Source organism: Cryptomeria japonica, chromosome 10 (genome assembly GCF_030272615.1).
Source record: "Cryptomeria japonica chromosome 10, Sugi_1.0, whole genome shotgun sequence".
Taxonomy (NCBI): Eukaryota; Viridiplantae; Streptophyta; class Pinopsida; order Cupressales; family Cupressaceae; genus Cryptomeria; species Cryptomeria japonica.
The window spans coordinates 514044579-514050578 of record NC_081414.1 but is presented as its reverse complement, the minus strand read 5'-3'; the positions used below and the strand labels follow the sequence as shown (position 1 = coordinate 514050578).

Genomic DNA, 6000 nt, shown 5'->3' with positions numbered 1-6000 from the left:
TAGAAAGTCTCCATAGCCACAACAATGCATAAAAAACATGAAAGATAGAATTACCTTGCTTCTCCAACAACACATTTTACCTACAAGCTTGTGGTCCTAAACCAAAATGTAAACAAAGAACGAAGAGAGAACTTTCCCAAATTGAAGCATAGAGAACAAGGTGACAAACACAATGGAAACACAAATATTGAAAAACAGATCTTTCCCAAATCGAAACACAAAAAACAAAGCGAGAGGCACAATGAAAACCTAAAACTAATTGTGAGCTTCATTTTGGGTGATGGAAGTGACAATCACACCGTCGAAGGACACCAAACACGCTTAAGCACAATCAAATGTTTAGCCACATTAAATGCAACATGTTCACGCCACTGCCCAATATATCGGTATAAAATCTTCTTGGTGTCCTTGCCCAACGTGTATATCATTTTATCACGGCACTGGCTATCCAGGGGAAAATTTGCACTGCCTGGATAGCCGTGCTTCCTCGGTCCGTGCCCCTCCGCGTTCGTGTCTGCCCGCCTGCGTGAAAGGTGCCCGTGAAAGGACGTCGCCTCAAACCGCTCGCCACACCTCTGCCGGTCCGGATTTCCCTTTTTCCTGCGGATTCCGGTTCCCTTTTGACACTGCGTTTTGATGCCACCGAACTGCAAGTGATAAATATCATAAATGCTGCAACTACGGACTCCTTTCCGTGCCGAATTTCGCTTCCATTGAAACTAAATGCATCCAACAACTGCAAAACTCCCGCCCGCTTGCAATATTTTAAATGATATTATATATTAATAATGATATTTATAATTTAACTCTTTTAATAATTACGTCGAAGGCATCTTATTTGAAAGAGATGACCTCGGTTTTTCATTGAACGGTGGATAATGTTGTAGAAGAGAAGCAAGACCATCGAAACGATCTTTTGGGTTCAATTTTATCAGTATTATTTAACATGTCATTGATTTGTATTTGTCCGATACTTTAGTATAACACTATACTTTGTTTCTTTTTGGTAAAATGCACTCTCGCACATTCATTTTTAAAAAAATTTATTCCCACGTGTTTGTACATGGCCTTAGACAAATATTGGCATAAATTGCAAGTAAAAAAAAATCCCCTAACATAGATATGTTAGAGAGACATTAATGTGCATCACAATGAGGTGTCAAAAATATATGAAACCTACAAAACATGAAAGCAACTTCCCCTATAAAGGTCAAATGCGTATGTAAAGATAGATATTGTTTGAATGTCAAATTCCCCTATACCCTTGAAAACTTCATTTATGATCAACTTTCAAATGGATCAATAAATTCCCTAGGAAGGCTCAAATAAGTGTGGTAGGAAACAATGAAATTCTAACCTTTGTGAAACGAATCTACACCTTCTACATGTTAAATTTGTCCTCTAATTTGAAATCTTTTCAAGACCTTATGAGATTTAGTAAGCAACATCATTAATATAGCTGAAATATGGAAGAGCCAAATATTTTTTGTTAGAGAATAAGAATAAGAAGAAGTTTTAACAAATTGGTTATTTTTTAATTTATATATATAAATTTTTTATTCATAATTTATATGCCTAATTTTTAAAATATCTTTATTGTCCATTTTTCAAACATAGATAAATAAAATTCATACCTAGATAATCTTCAAATATAAATACCACCCCTTACAGAATACAATAGATTGAATGATGAGACAATGTTGAATGGGAAGTGGGAGACAACATAAATACACCAAGATGATGAATAGATATAATATAGAAATGAAAATATAAAGCATGATAGAGCTACCACCATGATTGGAAATCAAATCCATTGGAAATGCACATATCATTCATATCAGTTATAGTCACAATATGAGAGAACTCACACTACCAAATTTGTTGTCAAATATAAGCATAGGAGATATATCATTGCAACTTTGTATTATATATATAATAATAAATGTGACCATTGTGGAAGTGAGTAAGTCACTACACATAAATTTCACAAAAGCTTACAAAAGGATGAGCCAATTTTTCACATATACAATAGTAGTCTAACTCAAAAGTACAATATACAAATAATGTCTTTATCTTAATTCCACAATCCACTCCCTCCAAGCTCTAATTTTAAAATAGAGTTAAAGTACTTAACAATTAATACATTGGAGAATAATACACTATAGTGATTAACCAAAAAAGTGTTGATCATGATCCTCCATATGAATATCATCAACACCTGAAAATACATATGAGGACATTATAAGATTAATTTTCAAATTGAAGACTCAAATTTGATTGAAGTTCATTTCATAATTTACTTACCGTTTCCGCTTTGCATTGTGTCCATTATTGTCATCATTTGATTAAGATCAATAGAAAATGGTTGCATGTTTTTTTGAGAGTTTTGTTGGCCATCTAAAGTTGCAATAACATTCACATTAATATATCACGTATAAAATTAATTTATATATTAAAGACTGAAAATTAATGAAGTTCACTTCACAATTTCATTACCATCTCTAGCTTGCATGGCATCAACTATTGTTGTTGTTGTCTTCTCAGGATCAACAGAAATCGGTACCATATATTCTTGATTTTTTTGATGATCTTCTAATGCTGCAATAACAAGAACATTCAACACATCAGCTTAGATAAAATTAATTACAAACTAAAGACACAAAATTGATTGTTTTTATTTAATAATTTTGTGACCATATCTAGTTTGTATTGCATCCATTGTCATTGATGTCTGGTTAAGATCAATAGAAAAGGGCAGCATATGTTGTTGATCTTTTTCTTTATCACCTGAAATTGCATTGAAGTACACATGTAACACATCAACTTAGATAAAATGCTCAAGTATAAAATCACATTACGTAATTAATCTAAACAATATTAAAATTCATAATTACCTGCAACAGTTTGTTGAAATGTTTGAGCTGAAATAATACTAAGCATTGATGGTTGATCTCTAGAAATTGTATCTTTTTGTTTAATTAAGTACAAAAAAATGGTTAGAGATAGGAATTGAGTATTTTTCAATAAAAATTAATAAAAATGTTTAATATTGACTAACTTACTATCTACAGCTTGTATTTCATCTGTTAGCATTTGGTTTAGATCAATGGAGAAAGGCAATCGACGTCGTCGAGTACTTTCTTGATCATTCAAACCTATAATAAACATATGTTTAACATATGAAATAAAAATAAGAAGTATTGATATGTGAATTACTCAAATACCTATGAATAAATGTACTCACCTTGCTGCATGATAATATCTCTTTCTTCTTGTATTGCTATGCCTGAGCGATTGGTGACCTTTTTTTTCTTTTGCTTTCTACATCTTGTAGAGGGGAATAGAAAAGTTTCATGCTCCTCAACTCTTTCATTTAAGTTTTCAGATATGGCATTACGTCTTTGATGAATAGAATGACGTTTGTGCATTTTGGTTGGACTAAACCATGGTGATATTCGTCTAATAGACATGTTCTCTGAGCCAAGGATTGATCTAAATTTGGAAGATGAAGCAAGAGATGCATTGATATCTTTTCTAAACCTCTCAACACACTGACTAAAAATGTTTTTTTCATCTTCACTGGTCGGTAAATTTTGGAGCAATGAATTTAAATAATCAATGGAACTTTGAAATCCATCATTAGAAGTATTAGATGATATCCAACCATCTGTAATAGAAATAATAGTGATTAAGTCAAAAAATATTTAAAAACAACGCATATTTCATTATAAAATGATGCTTTTAAGAATTACCAGTTCTTTGAGCTTCACCAACGACAACCCCATGCACATCTTGATCTTCTGAGGGTATGCAACCATCTACAATTGAAATAAGAATTAATCAATGATATGAATCAAAAAATCATTTTATACTTAATTATAAACATCATATCAACATTACCAATGATGTCAATTTCATGACTAGAATTCCCTCTAACTTCATCAATATCATCAACCAGTGGAGTAACATCATCTACAATTCAATAAGATTAATTTAGTTAGTATTGAAAAAAAATTATAATAATTAAAAATATAAATATTAAACTTAAATATGAAATGACACTTACCAACAACCTGGTCTTGCTCATTTGGTTTGTTTCTTTTTAGAATATCTAAGACCTTCAACACATGTTTGCATGTGTTTCCTCTTTTTGCCCAATCACAATCACACACATGCAAATTTGGTTCAAATTTCCTAACAAAATACCATTTTGTTGGAATTGTTTGGCTTCTTATCCTATATGTGTTAGGGAGGAGATCATATAGAAAACAATCTGCATCTGCTATATTTTTTGATCTCTCTAGAGCAGTTATGTAATATCTTTCCTTTTTGAAGTTTGTGAGGAATCCAGATAACTGCAAATATCTTTTATTTTTGTAGAATGGTTCTACTCTATGAAGAAGTGTATGAATAAGCCAATCCATTCTCCTTGTGCATTTCTTAGAACGATCACTTAAATAGTGACTCTTAATGTGGGAGTGGTATGACTCTATAGAAGCATTGGTTTCTTGATTTGCATGAGAGAAGTTTCGAAAATGTTTTGCCCACATTGCTATACAAACAAACATAATGAAGTCTTAGCATATACAAAAAACAACTTAAATTATGAAAATGTATACAAACAATAATTGATAACTTGATTATCTTACCAATACGACTCTCATCATGACACCAAGTATTTTGAAAGTAATCAATAAATTTCTTCTCTTCTTTGAATTCCTCCATAAAATTTTTGATCGATTGAGTAGTGATGCCTTGATCATCACTTATTTCATACATTATCTCACCCAATCTATCAAATATATGTGTTGCAACATCCTTATTACTAACATACCTGGATTACATAATAGAAGATCAAATTATGAAGTTGACGCGTGTAATTTACCATATGTTTTAATTAAAGATTGACTTACCTATACACATTCTTCAACCATGCCCTACGTACATGCCAAATGCATAACAATACTTGACAATCAAAGGATAACCTACAAGTTACATCATCAAAGTTTATAAGTGGGATTTTAACAAAATTAATTGTTAAATTGAAACTAGTTAATGTTGAAAATTAGGGAATATAAATTTTGATAAACTAAATATTAAGAAATTACAATCTCATAAACATAAACTAAGACTAATAAAACCTGATTGCTTCAATCTCTGCACTAGCATCATCTGTCATGAATGCATTGACATGCCAATCTTCTTTATCTTGTTTCCCTCTCTTGTAAACCTCCATCAACCATTCATTTATATCTTCAACTTTATTTCTTGAAGATATGGCCCATGCAACAAGCACACCAGCCTCTTGTTCATCAAATACGAGCAAGGAATATAATTGATACTACACATGAATAAACCATTGATAAGTAATTTTTTAGATAAAATAGACCACTAACTAAATTAAGATCCACAAATACAATTAATATGGTTCTACTTACCCCATATTTGTTTGTTGAAAATGTGGAATCCATTGCAATAATTGAGTTATGTGAATGTTTCACCATCATCTCCCGCATCCATGGTGTTTGAATGCCTATGATAAATGGAACATTTTCCTCATTGTTTGGTGTTTTATAGTAGAAGAAGTTATCTTTCTCCTCTTCATGCCACAAACATACACTTTTTGCATCATCTTCATTTTTTTGTGATCGAAGAGAGCGTACTCTTTTCCATGCATTCAATACATCCTTCCTCAACAAGCATGTGTCCCTCTTATTCATCAACTTTGTCAAACCACGATCCAAATAGTGTTGTTCACATATTGTGTCAATTGACACACCCATCAACAATAAGGATTCAATATATGATTTGCATTCATTTGATAATCTTGGTGCAACACTACTTCTTGGATCACCAGAAGGGTCATCCTTTCCATGACAAAATTCACCATTAGCATCTTGATGGCTAAACTCATTATATGTGATGATTGCAACATTTGGTCGACCATACATAACCTTAACATAAAAGTGGGCTTGACAACCCCTTTTTTGAGTAAACCTT

At 31.9% G+C, this 6000-nt stretch overlaps 1 long non-coding RNA gene across 1 annotated transcript; it reads right to left on the bottom strand.

Annotated features, from left to right (window-relative positions):
* Positions 1–2136: 2136 nt before the first annotated feature.
* On the bottom strand, positions 2137–2585 carry LOC131068255 (uncharacterized). The gene is made up of 3 exons (XR_009111965.2): positions 2497–2585; positions 2305–2397; positions 2137–2218 (listed from the first exon to the last, which is right to left on the bottom strand). It is a non-coding gene; the product is annotated as an uncharacterized LOC131068255 (long non-coding RNA).
* Between the last annotated feature and the right edge of the window lie 3415 nt (positions 2586–6000).